The sequence below is a fragment of the Nicotiana tabacum genome, chromosome 3 (genome assembly GCF_000715075.1).
Source record: "Nicotiana tabacum cultivar K326 chromosome 3, ASM71507v2, whole genome shotgun sequence".
NCBI lineage: Eukaryota > Viridiplantae > Streptophyta > Magnoliopsida > Solanales > Solanaceae > Nicotiana > Nicotiana tabacum.
Window position 1 is genome coordinate 3,075,586 of NC_134082.1, and position 14,234 is coordinate 3,089,819.

The window sequence follows — 14,234 nt, forward strand, 5'->3', positions numbered from 1 at the left end:
ATTTTTCTAAGGCCAAAACCACTCCGAAACACCTCCGAAACACTCCCGAGCCCTCGACGCTCCTAACTAAACACACACGCTAACTCAACAACATCCTTCGAACTTAACCATGAAATCACCAAAATAACATCATAAACGAGGAATCAAACCTCAAAATCATCACTTTTTCATCAAACTTTATAAACTTTCAAACTTATAGTTTTAGGTCCGAAACACGTCAAATGACGTCCGATTTTAGCCAAATTTCACAGAAACATCTTAATACACATATAAGACCTGTACCGGGCACCGAAACCAAAATATGGGCCCGATACCAACACGTTCTAATAAATCTTCATTTCAAATTTTCATATTAAATTTCAGAAAATAATTTCTTTCAAAAATTTATTTCTCGGGCTCGGGACCTCGGATTTCTATTCCGGGAATACGCCTGAGTCCCATATTTTTCTACGGACTCTCCGAGACCATCAAATCACGGGTCCGGATCTGTTTAACCAAAATATTGACCAAAGTCAACTTTTAACCATTTTAAAGCCACAATTTATCAATTGCACATAATTTAACACATAAGCTTTCCCGGCTACGCGTCTGGACTGTGCACACAAATCGAGGTAACTAAATGTGAGGTTTTCAAGGCCTCGGAAGCACGGTAAAAGGGAGAAAACCGGTGATGACCCTTTGGGTCGTCACAACTACTATTCCTAAATATATCCTACCCATCCTTTAGCCCACATTATAACCATGAAAAGTCCTAATTGATTTGAGATCGAGCAAGCCTATATTAGTAGAGATTTACATTAAGGGGAAGCATATGGTACCTTTTGTGCGCATGTGAACTTCATTGAGAGAGTGAGAGAATTCTTCTAATGTTTTGAAGTCCTTAAATTACGTTCAAATTTTATTTGAGTGTGCGGACTATCTTTCTCGATTTTGTGGTGAGGCACATGGTTCATGATGGATATGCGAGTTTATTAAACTTTTCAGTCAGAGTGAGTAAGTTGGTCTGAAAGTAGTTATCCTAAGGAGTCAGTTTTTGAGGTTGAGATGTCCCGAATGTGCTATTTGATTGGTTTGAATTGTTCAATAGCGTACTTGGCAGGTGTGAGCACGTGATTTTTGCCCTATATGAATTACTCCCATAAATTCAAAATAAAATAATTTTCTATTATTTGTAATTTTGTGAATTTTTGTGGCATTATTTTGTTACTATTTGCATATTGTCTGTGCATCTTAATTTTGTTTAACCAATGAAAAATACAAAAAAATACGTCGCATTTGCATTTAGGATTTAATTCTACATTTTAGAATTAATTAGTAAATTAGTTGTTTTATAAAAATGAAAAAAAATCACAAATAGTTTAATTTGCACTTTGTAATATTAATTTTGACTTTTGTGTAGTTTTTCTTTTAATTTGTTTTTAAATTAATTGTGATAATTATCATTTAGGTTTAATTAGTGTTTTTTTAGGTTAATTAGGTTCTAGGGATTAATTAAGATTTTAACTTAATGTTGAAAAAAAAGAGAAAAATTAGAATGAAGAAAATTGAAAGGAGATATAAAAAGAAATGACAGTTCAGTTTTTTGGGCTGTTTTAATTTAACTCACAAGCCCAATGCCCTTTCACCCGTTCAAAATCCAGCCCGATTCTCCCAATACCCGGTCCAATTTCGTCTCCCAACCAAACGACACCGCTTTAACTCGGCAAATTTGGGACTTTCAATTTGTTTCATCCAACAGCCCCAGAACTGTCTCTCTTCCTCATTAAAAATGTCTGAAAAACCTCAGAGACACTCAGTTCACTCCAAATCCCTAGACATTTCGTCTCTTCTGTAACAAAGCCCTAATCCGCCATTGTTACAGTGTTCCAGCTCCAAATCACCCCAAACTCTTCCTCCACAACACCCACTCACCCTTGACCCCTAAGCTATCACCATAATTCCTCAAATTCTCACCAAATCGGGTCAATTCCAGATCTAAAAGAAGGAAAAGAAGAAAGATAAAATCTCCCCAAATCTTCGAGCTTCAGAGAACGATTAGGGCTGAAGTTGCCATTGGTCGCTTGTTCTCGACGAGAACACTCGATTGATGCCGATTTTGGGTCAAATCGAAGACCGCTTGAGTTTTTTCAAGTTCGTCCATTTGCAAAAAGGTATTTCAGATCCTTCTTCTATTTCTCTTAGTCGTTCAGTTGCAGTTCATGCCCTATTTGCTCCATCTCTTCTGCTCTCTATTATTTTCTTCCTCGTTCTAAGTCAGCTATGCCTGCATGCTTAAAACTTGAGAGTTATTGTTTCATGTTTGTTTTAAGTTTATTAGTTCCGTCGTCTTTATATCATTATGTTTCTCTCTTGTTTAAGTAAATTCTGAGTCTGTGGGGGAGTAATTTCCTTTAACCCATTAGTCTTTTGAGTTTGATTTTGGTTTGGGCCTTGTTGATCCGAGGCCCAAAGGAAAAGGGGAAGAACTTATTTGGTAAAACCCAGGTTGGCTGGGTATTTGGGTTAGCTTGACCCAGTTGGTTTTAATGGTAAATGTCAAGGGTATGGAGGTTAGTTTAGGAATTTGGCTTGAGGAATCTTTAGTGTAACTAAAAAGGAAGCTTCCTAGAAGCTGGGGAGGGGGACTGTCTTGTAAATATGATAATTAACTAAGGTTAGTTAAGCTTAAATGAAAATTGGGGAAGGGCTGAAATGAAAATCTAATTTCTCTATTGTTGCCCTATTGCCTTGCCTATAAAGGCTCATTTCCTTTCCATTCAAGGAAGAGTTTAGTAGATAAGAACTTCATAGATTAAGAGATAAAAAATAGAGAAAAGACAAAAACCGGCTAGATTTCCAAAATAAATCACTATTCCATTTAACATATTCTTTGATTTTTGAGTTTTTGATTTCTGAAATGGTGTCTGATTCTGGGGTTTGAATTGATCTGAATTTGAGTCATGGAAAGAGTTTTAGCTTAAAATTTTTGCTGGTTGAACACTGTTTTATTGGTTTCATCTTGGGTTAATTTCACTCTTTCAAGTGATTGAATCTGAGGTCATATGCTGTGCTGTTTACCGCTACTACTCTCACTCCCTCTGTTATTTTTCTTTCCAGGTATTCCCTGACTCTATGAAAGATGAGATGCAAGTGTGAAAGTTGTAATTGCTTGAAGATTCTATAAATGAATATTGTTCCCTTAATCATAAATGTTAGTTATTTCTTAGTATTTCTGAAGTTAGTGTTGTAGTGTAACAATGATTAGCTTACCTGTTCTTTTTTGATATAGTAGTAATGTAATGTTTCCTAGAAAATCCATGCTGCATCCTGTCTTAATGGGAAACATGAGGTCTAATAGTCTATTGAGGTGTAAGTACTTCAGAACATTTGAGACCATTTTGTGTATGTGGACTATTGGTTTTGCTATCCATATCTAATTGTATAAATGTATTCATTCATGTGGTTAAACTCTGTTGCTTTCAACTCTTAAGTTATCATGTGGGTTTTTAAAGGGTTGAGGTGTATTCAATTGAAAAGGGTGATTATTTATTCTTGAAACTGAAGTCTTAGGACTGATATTCTAATTGGTGCACGTTCGTTGATGCTTAATAATTAAGTAGATGCATTTGCTTGAAAAATGAAGTTTGGCTTTGTTGAACATGCAAAGGTCTGGTTGTAAGTTTGAGTCGAAAGCATATGGATCATTAGGAATCACAAATTAAACCAAGTTTTCTTTCATGCTGGCTCAGTTTGTCAATTCACGTTTACATTACCAATATGATTTCATGATAAACAGAAGCCATAGTTTAGTTTTAAATTAACTTGTGGTCATTTGAATTGGGTGGATTAAGCATTGAGTTCGTTTGAGGTAATTGTAAATTAAGTCATATGTGCAATGTCATTGGGGCCAGTGGTTCTGGGTTCTTGAACCCTGAACCAGTGGTTCTAGGTTTGTTCCCCATCGGGAGGCACCAGTAGGAGGCAGGACTCTAGATCGAGTCCTTAAACTTGCAAGCATCGGATTATTTAAAGCAGGTTGAGTGAATCCAATTCCCAAGTTTTATAAAGCTAATTCGAAGCCCTCTATGCCTTTACTTGACCAATCGATCCCTTTGCCCACTATTGTTGTATTTGGCTTCTTTTATTATCTGATTTTATTACATGTTTGGGCCTAATGTGCTAAGTGTAGCTTTTACCGCTTTGATATTATCTGAATTGTATATATAAACTGGTACGAAACCCCTCTCTTCTCTCTCCTGAGGAGTGCATGCTGGTCGTGACTTCTTTCTGTTAGTGTCATATCCCAAATAGAACGAGGTTCGGACAAGTTGCAAAGCCGAATGATCTTTTGGTTACCGGTACGCTGCCCCCCCTCGGCTCGAGTTGTCCGCTCAGGTAAGCCAGGTCTTGAACAAATAAAACCAGGTTTTAAACCTAGTATAACAAGACCTCATGCCGGATCCCTAGTAGGAACGTTTGTTTGCATCATGTGCTTTTTGACTCTGGAGACTCAACACAGGGGTTGGGTCTGTCTAGGACAGGTGTACCCAAAAATGAAAAAGACCATCCTGATGCATCTTACTTACTACTTGTGCATTTATTTGCTTCGAATTTGCATGCTGACCGGCTTTTGAATAAAAAGAGAGAGTTTGGAATAGAAAATAGCAATGTGAGGGCTAAGGGAGGTAATTACCTGTTTTGAAAACCAATGTCCCAAAAAATACTGAAACTCTGCTGAAATTTTGAAAAAAAAAACAAAAAGAGAATTTTTATTGTTTTCAAGGAAAAAGAGAAAAAAAGTTGATTTTTTGTTTTGTCAAAATTGCCTGAACTACCCCAGTTTGATTCTCACCGGATGTGGGATACGTAGGCAACCCCCATCGGGGCCAGCTTCCTTTTTTGCAAAAATAGCCCAAAAAGAACAAAAATTTTATTTTTATTTGGAAATAAGTAAGGTGAAGCCATTCTTGTTTAAACTAGTCGAATGTCCCCAAAAGGACGCCAGAAGGCTGTTTTTGCAAGAACAACCACCTTTGGTCTTTTTTTTTGACATTTTGGCTGGTTAGCAAGCACAACCTTAAAATCTTCTCCCCGGAAGTGTTGAAAGGCCGTATTTGTAAAGCCAGGTTTTTATTTTGAAATGAAAATTTGAAAAAAAAAAAGAAAAGAGAGAAAAATAGTGTTAACTTTGTTTTGAGTCAAGTGAGTCTTGATTTTGCTTAATCACCCTAATAAATGTTCAGAATGAGCACGAGTCAAAGTTTGCCAATAATAGTCATGAATAAGATCCCTTTGGAGTTGCATATGTGGTGGGAGGATCTAGGTAAGTCAGAGCAAGATAAGGTCAATCTACATTTCTGAGGTCTCACCGGGTTGATGAAGATAAGGCCTAGAGGAGACATCATAAAGGCGTTGGTTACGTTTTGGGACCCAGCTCACAACGTCTTGCATTTCTCGAATTTTGAACTCACACCCACTTTGGAAGAGATAGTAGGTTATATGGGAAGTACTGAAGGTCTGAGGCATAAGTATCTGATCGCTCCAAGAGCTGTTAACTCTCACAAATTCATGGATTTGCTAAAGATAAGCAAGGGGGTCCCGTAATCCGAGTTGGAGGACGGTTTTTCAACTTTACATTTTGTATACTAGAGGTACGGGCATGTAGGAGGATTCAACAACCCGAAAAGCGGGGTTTGTAGCAAAGGGAACCGAGCAAAATGGGATGAGCACAGGCGTTTCGCTTTCATGGTATCTTTCTTAGGCCTCGTGGTGTTTCCCCAGAAAGATGGGAATATCGATCTGCGGGTGGCTGGAGTTGTCAAAGTCTTGATTACCAATGCCAAGAGCACCCTTGCCCCCATGATAGTATCTGAGATATACTAAGCTTTCACAGCTTGTAAAGCTGGGCAGATTTCTTCGAGGGATGCAATTTGCTACTACAAATGTAGATGATCAAACACCTGTATCACCACCCTCAGTATATGAGTTATGGGTCTGCAGAGAAACATTGCATTGAAGAGTTCGACACAAGGATTTCAGGGTTCAAGTTACCAGAGGGGTTTGGAGATTGGGTATCCCACCTTCGCTCCATCACTGCGAGGCAAATAGAATGGATACTGGGTTGGCTTCCTGTTGAAGAAATTGTATATATGCCCACCACTGGTCCTTACTTCCTCCTAGTGGGTCTTCGAGGTATTCAGCCTTACGCTCCCTACCGGGTGATGAGACAGTTGGGAAGGTGTCAGGTGATCACCCAGATGAAGATCTTAGTGTTTATGTGGTAGAGGTAAGCTCCGACGGCCAATTTCATGAAGAAACAGTTCGTTCTATTTGGAACGAGTGCCAGTATTTGACAGCGAACACTCGAGTGCGTGACCTATCTAGAGGTGAGGTCTCAACTGCCTATTTTGCCTGGTATAGAAAGAAGAACACTGCAAGGGCCGAACCAAAAAGACCAGCCAAAAAGTCTCACATTCAGGAATTCGTTGAGGCGTCGCAAGAACAGTGGGCTTGGTTGGCCAAGGAGAATGAGTACAGGGCAACAATAGGAAAGCTGGAAAAGCAAGTCAAAGAACTTCAATTCGAGAATAGCTTGCAAGCCACGGCGGATGAGGGTGAAAAGAAAAAGCTAGCCAAAGAAAATGAGGCCCTTCAAGCCTAGATTCAGAAAATGAAAATAGCAGCAGAAAATCCCACCAGAAGTGCCAAAGGTGAAAACTTATAGATAACATGAGGCAGAAAGTGGGTGAATATAGTTTTGATCTGAACAAAGTAGAGGGTGAAATAGCTAGGGCTCAAAGGCAATTGTCTAAAAATGCGGAGGAACGAGCGCACCTGGTTAAACAATTAGAAGAAAAGTATGACAATGAGGTTGCGGGGTTAAAGAAAAGGGTCATCACCATTGAGAACAAAATGATCAAACAGGCGAAAGACTTCAAGACTAAAAGAGAACATTGTTATACAGCAATGGCACATTTAGAAAGAGATTTGCAACAACTTCAAGAGTAGAATCAAGTAGCCGAACAAACTTTGGAAGCTAGGGCCCAGCAGATTGGCCGTTTGTTGCAAGAAAAGGGTGTCATAAGAGAGAGAGAGAGAGAGAGAGAAAGAGAGAGAGTTAGAAGGATCGCCGACTACATCGCGATGAAGTGCAGTAGTTGTGAGGATATGACTAGATCCATGTTCTTTGCCACCTTGATGACCTTTGTCCGCCGGATAATGGAAGATCTCTACCACCTCTAAGGGGATTTAGCACGTCGGCCCGCGGCGAGACCGAATGATGTCCCACGGGCCCCAGGAGTAGTTGAGGCACTGATGTATTCGTGATTTTTACTTGAGTCTGTATTTTCTTTCTGCTAGAGTCTGTCAGTTTGTTTTCGAGTTTGTATGTTCTTTCTGTTGGAGTATGTTAGTTTGTTATTGAGTTTGTATTTTTGTCTTTTCATCAGAGTCTGTTAGTTCTTTTTGAATCTATTAGATTCATTAGTCGTTGTAATCAAAACATTTGCGTTTTATGAAAATTTGAAAATCCCAAAAAATATTTTATTATTTTTATACTTATCCCCTAGAACTACGCTCGGTATGATTCATGCGGGATCATGATACGTAGGAAATCTTCATAGGATTCGACCATAACCAAAAGAAAGAAAAGAGAAAAAGAGAAGAGAGAAAAAAAGAGAAAAAAAAAGAGTAAAACAAAGAAGAAAAAAAAGAAAATAAAATAGAGAAAAAAAATAAGAAATCGTGGGGAGGAAACAATGGCAAAACAAGAGAGAGAAATAAAAGGGATAAAAACAAAGAGAAATCAAGCAGAGAAAGGCATGAGTGAAAGGAAATGAGAAGAAGTTGCAAATGTAAATAAGGAAAAGCTGGGAAATAAGGAAAAGCTGGGATGACGCAAGCAACCGATCAAATGCATAATAGAAACGGTTAACTACTTAGGTGCATTCATTCCCCAAATGTGCGGTTGCCTATCTGTTAAGTTCTAATCACTAACAAGTTTGTTGTTGACAATTCAGTACAGAAAGGTGGTTGGTTTGTGGTTCACTAAGTAGTAACTCCTCTCTGCAACATAAATTCAAAAGGCAATGGCGGACAACAACAAAATTGGGTTGTTGATACCGGTGCCCGAAAGTAGTTGGTTGAACAGGACGCTGGGTTGGCTAATGAGGTAAGGATGTTAAGACAATACATGACGGGCATGTATCAGGCCTGGATGACTAGGAAGGCACCAAACCCGCCACCACCTAGCTTTCTAGATGCTGCCTTTATCCAAACTCCGGGCACAAAGCCAGATGATCCTCCATACTCTCCAGATCCACCCACTTATCACAGCTTTCCTAACCGTCCTAGTAGCTTCATCACTCATCCTCCAATTACCTCTCCCCAAAATCGCCCTCATGTCACATCCACTATCCCCGATAATGAACACCCACTCAAAGCTCATGATGCTCGATATTACCCCTCAAAGGTTGCCTACAAGGTTCCCAACTGATACAAGTAGGGCCTGCGGGATGAGCCTCATGTTGAAAATGAAAAGTTCATAGGAAGAGAAGGGCGAGATGAGATACCCAGGAAGCTAAAAGGCATAGAACAATCCTTAAACAACAAGCAATGAATGGGAGGCCAGGGTAACATGGCTTGCAAAGAATTGTCTGTGTCCCCTGACGTTCGCCTGCCCGTGGGTTTAAAGTGCCAAAATTTAACTTGTATGATGGGTGTGGAGATCCGGTAGCCCACCTCAGGGTTTATTGAAGTGAAATGAGAAGTGTTGGAGAGAAAGATGACTTGTTGATGGCATATTTCTGTAAGAGCCTGATTAGGGCAGCTTTGGAGTGGCATAATTTTCAAGATGTCGAGAACTGGCCTACATTGGGTGACATAGCTCAAGATTTTGTTCAACACTTTCCATATAAATTAGGCATTACCTAGACCTCTCCTCCCTATCTAAAATGGAAAAGAAGCCGGAGGAAAGCTTTAGGGAGTTTGGGCTCAAGTGGAGGGAGCAAGCTGCTCGAGTCAGTACCTTGATTGGTGAAGAAGAAATGGTTGAGCTTTTCTTACAAGCTCAGGGGCCCACCTACTTCAGTCATTTGATTCCGACCTTGGGTAAACCTTTCAATGATGTGTTAAAAATAGGGGAGCTAGTAGAAAAGGGAATCAAGTCTGGCAAAATCATGAGTTGTTCGACAGACATTCAGAACACCCCAGTAAGCTTGGGTGGAAGAAAGAGAAACAAAAAAGATGATCCGATGGGCCTTCCTGCTCAGTACTTCCAGCCTCGACATCGTCCCTGTGGATATCTTTGTGCCCTAGATGACCCTCCAATGCTACTTCTCTCCATAGAACTCCCAAAGTCGTACATCACTTTCCAAGTACCCTACTCCCCAAAATGCCTACCCACTCCCTCGAGCCTACCAAAATCCCTCTGGATCAGGTTTCCGACCCAATCAGGCATTTAAGAACGAGAGATTGCAGAAGAAGAAAACCTTCACTCCATTGGGAGAGTCATATGCCAGTGTGTTCCAAAGGTTAAGGAAATTGGACATGTTGAAGCCGATCCAGATAAAAATGTCAAACCCTCTTCCAAAGAAGTTTGATTTTTCTCAAAGGTGCGCATATTGCTTAGATGCCCCGGGGCATGACATAGAGAAGTGTTGGAATCTGAAGAATTCAATTCAAAAGCTTATTGATGCAAGCGACATTATCGTGCAAAATCCAAATGCAACATACACTAGACAAAGTCCGTCACCTATGCATAATGAGACGAATATGGTGGGTATGATTTATTTTGAAAAGGAATGTGAGAATTCTTCTAGGATCCTCGAAGGTCCACGTGCTACGAAGCTTTCAACGCTATCAGAGGTTGATCCTAAGAACGAGTAGGCAAAGAGAACCCAAAGACAATCTATTAAGAACAATGTGATGGAGACTTGCGAAGGTCCTAGTATTGTTGATGCAGAATTCAGTGGCTAAGATGTTGAGTTTGATGATTGGAAGGACGCTTTTTTATCGGTTAGCCAGGGAGGAGTTTTGGTAGTTTATTTGTTGTCATTTTTGCTGTCCGGGTTATTTCAGGGTTGTAATCCGGATATTGTCTTGTGACTCAAACCCTTCTATCATTTTATTTTGCCTAGTTTGTTTAGTCATAGTAGCCCGTTTATTGTTGTCTAGGTTTGTTCTAGGTTTGTAACCCCAGTTTAGTTTGCTTGTTTTGTTGTCCAAACCCTTTCACCATCTGTCTAATGAAATTTTCTGTTTTCAGTGATTTCTAGTCATTTTCGTTTAGTTCTCTTTTCTTTTCATAGTTGTTTTTCTATTGACTCTAGTGACACGACAAGCACGCGTAATTCTCAACCTGGTTTTAAAAGTCAGTTTAATTACAAAGCAATGAAACAATATTGAAGATGTATGGGCATTTGAGGGAAATGAGTAAAGGCATTTTGAGATCACTTCAAGCCCGAATTGTGTGAAATTGGGGCAGATAGAATATAAAGAAACACTATTAAAATGCATCTTGCCATATCAGGTTGAAGCTAAAGGCAAATTTGCCCCAAATTGGTCGGGGTCGTTCGTGGTAATGAGAGTGATATCCAATGGTGCTTTGTATTTAACAGATGTAGAGGGAAAATGTGTGGATATGGTTATCAAGTCTAGCGCAATCAAAAGATGTTACAAATGTTTTCCTTGGTTTGCTTAACTGTGTTGTTTGTACTTGGCATATTTTGAAGATTGGAATGACGAAGGCATTTTGTTCTGCTATCTAAACACCTTATCCTTCTTATCCCTTTGAGCCTTGTTTATTTTCTTTCATACCCCTCTTTCGGAATCGGTAGCAAAGATCAGAAACACAAGCGTGAAAGATAAGTAAAGGAAAAGGAGAAAAGAAAAGAATGAAAAGGGAGAGAAGAAAAAAAGAGGAAGAAGAAAAGAAAAAAAAGAAGAAAAAGAGAAGAAAAAAAAACAACAAAACAACAAAAAGAGAAAAGGAAGAAAGAAAAGAAAAGAAGAGGAAGAGGAAGAAAAAGAAAAGAAAAATCACAACAACAAAGTAATTTCTATGACATGAACTACATTCAACCTGATTCCTTTTAAGGATACGTAAGCAGCCTCACGGTTCGGTCCTATCAAAATAAAAATCCGAAAGTCCCCAAGCAGGAAACTGGGGCAAAAGTTGTGATTGTTGTAAGAAATCTGGTTTCAAAAGTTTTAATTTTAAACCCATGTGAATTGTTTTGAGCCTTTGATACCCTTTCTTTCTAACCCCATCCAAAAGCCCGCATTACGATCTAAAAAAAAATTTCTGATCATTCTTCGAGAGATGCCACGTCGAGCAAATAGAGGTGATTCATGTCAGGGGCAACACTCCGGTCCAAGCAGTAAAAATAATGAAAATGAGAGAGTCTTATTGGTGAAAACCTTCACGGGCACCTTGAGGCGATTGCAAGTTGAGAGAAAGAACAAAATGAGAGAGGCTTGATGGGAAAACCCTTCGGGCACTACAAGTCGAAAAAGGATTGTGAATCAGATTGGATAATCAGAGCATTGAAGCCCAGTTTCACAGTTTGGGGTATAACAGGAGTTGAACATCAGACTTGCTTGACAGAATCGGCCATAGGTGCATGTCATGGTCATTAGAGTTGGTATCCACATCTGATAGGTTGCTACTTTGTAGTTTTCTTGTTAGGAATCATCTCTTTCCATTGTCCTTTACTTTGTTCCTTTTGTCTTGTTTACTTCCTCTTTCCGAGTCAGTTTGGTCATAACAAGTGAGAAATGATTTCAAAATTTGCCACCAGCTGTCTAGTTGCACAAAACGGGATCTGTCCAGCACATCAAAGTGTCATAAGTTAGGAAAGAACAACAAGCGCATTGAGTTGGTAACAATCAACATGCTCTGGGGTCCTTGTGAAATACAAAGGCTTGGTATATATCAATTCATGAAGAATGCAACAAATGGAGGGTTAGGGTGAATAGATCAAAGGTATTTTCTGTGATAAGATTGACAAAGAAAGTGGTCAACCAGTGACAAGCAAGGTCTTCCAAATAGAAATCAAAGTTATCATGGCAAGTGAATGAGCAATAGACCTCAAGGACAAATCTAGTGGTTTAAGTTAAGAAAGAACAGCATACACACTGAGTGGGTGGCAATTGACATGCTTTGGGATTCACGTGAAACACACAAGTTTTGTAAATGGCGGTTTATGAGCAATGCAACAAATAAAGGGTATTGGGTCTGAACGGAGAAGAGGTATTTTCTGTGATAAGGGTGACAGAGAAAGTGGTTAGTCAATGAACAAACAAGGTCTTCGAGTGGAAATCAAAGTGATCATGGGAAGTGAAGGAGTAAACGCCCTCAAAGTCAAGGCCACAAACCAACCACCATACTTTTAAACTGACAAGATTTTTCTTTGACTGAAACAGGGGCAGAAAATTTCATTTCTTTCGGAGAAACCCTCCGTAAGGAAAGGCAGGCACCAAATAGGTTTGACCATAAATTTTCAGGACCCTCCTAGAAAATGGTACCTAGTTTAAAAATCAAAACAATCATAAATAGCAAAATCTAGCATAAATGTACCCCAAGGAATATAAGTTGGTTTCAAAGTGTGCATGTTTAAGATAGGATTCAATTAGGAGTTTTCAGGACCCTCCTGAATAATGGGACTTAGCTTTAAGACTTCCATTAGATAACAAGATTTGGCGTAAGCTCTGTTGTAGGGTAGTGCAATTTAGCCGTAAAATTGTCACTCTTAAGATAAAACTTGACTTTTGATTTTTAGAACCCTCCTGGATAATGGGGAGTAGTTTAAGACCCTCTTAGATAACAAGATTTAGCAAAAGTCACACCTTTAGAAGATATAACTTAGATTTAAAATTGTCGTTTAATTAAGAGTTGTCAGGACCCCCTGGATAATGGGGCCTAGCTTTCAAATTCTTAGTAATATTTGGTAATATGATTCAGTTTAACACTCACATATGTGCTCAACTACCAAATTGGGGCAAAAAAAATTTCTTTGTTTTCTCTATTTTTGTTGAAATCAGGTACCCACTTGGAGAACAGGCAAAAGCAGTTCAAGTTCAGCAGTCAGGCGCCCACCTGGAGAGCACGGGAATACAATTCAAGTTCAGCAGTCAGGCACCCACCTTAAGAGCACAATAATACAATTCAAGTTTAGTAGTAAGGCGCCCACCTGGAGAGAACGGGAGTACAACAGCAGTGAGGCGCCCACCTGGAGAGCACGGGAATACAATTCAAGTTCAGCAATCAGGCGCCCACCTGGAGAGCACGGGAATACAATTCAAGTTCAGCAGTCAGGCACCCACCTGGAGAGCACGGGAATACAATTCAAGTTCAGCAATCAGACGCCCACCTAGAGAGCATGGAAATACAATTCAAGTTCAGCAGTCAAGAGCCCACCTGGAGAGCACAAGTATACAATTCAAGTTCACCAGTCAGGAGCCCACCTGGAGAGCATGGGAATACAATTCAAGTTCAGTAGTAAGGAGCCCTCCTAGAGAGCACGGGAATATAGTTCAAGTTCAGCAATCAGACGCCCACCTTGAGAGCACAGGAATACAGTTCAAATTCAGCAATCAGGCGTCCTCCTAAAGAAAAGGAAAACATCTCAGATTACAATTCAAGTCGGCAACAAATCAACATGGCAATAAGAGCTGCAAGATCAAGTTTGAAGATATAGATAGGATTCTTGTAATGCATACATCATAGTCTAGTCTAGCTTCTTTTTATTTTGACATGGTGTAATAAGGAGTTCAGTAAGCAGTGGCAGTAGCAACAGTGAAATCACAGCTTCATGGTAGTCCCAGCTACCAAACATTCTCGAACTACACTGACCTGATTCCTTTATAGCCAAGGATATGTAGGCAACCTTGAAAGTAGGGTGCGGTCAAATCTTTCAAAAATGCTTCCCACGGAGTATTCAAACAGGAAAAATCGCTCGTATACGCTCACTTTATCTTTGCACGAAAATTCTTTATGTTTTCGAGCAAAGAGGGGCAGCTGTGAGCACGTGATTATTGCCCTATATGAATTACTCCCACAAATTCAAAATAAAATAATTTTTCATTATTTGTAATTTTGTAGATTTTTGTGGCATTTTTTTGTTACTATTTGCATATTGTCTGTGCATGTTAATTTTGTTTAATCAATAAAAAAATACAAAAAAAAATAAGTCGCATTTGCATTTAGGATTTAATTCTACATTTTAGGATTAATTAGTAAATTAGTTATTTTATAA

The 14,234-nt window shown here is 39.3% G+C and overlaps 1 pseudogene; it reads left to right on the top strand.

The window, feature by feature from the left end:
* Window positions 1–14,234, top strand: part of LOC142174678 (putative indole-3-pyruvate monooxygenase YUCCA10) — a 345,285-nt pseudogene that overhangs the window by 31,871 nt on the left and 299,180 nt on the right.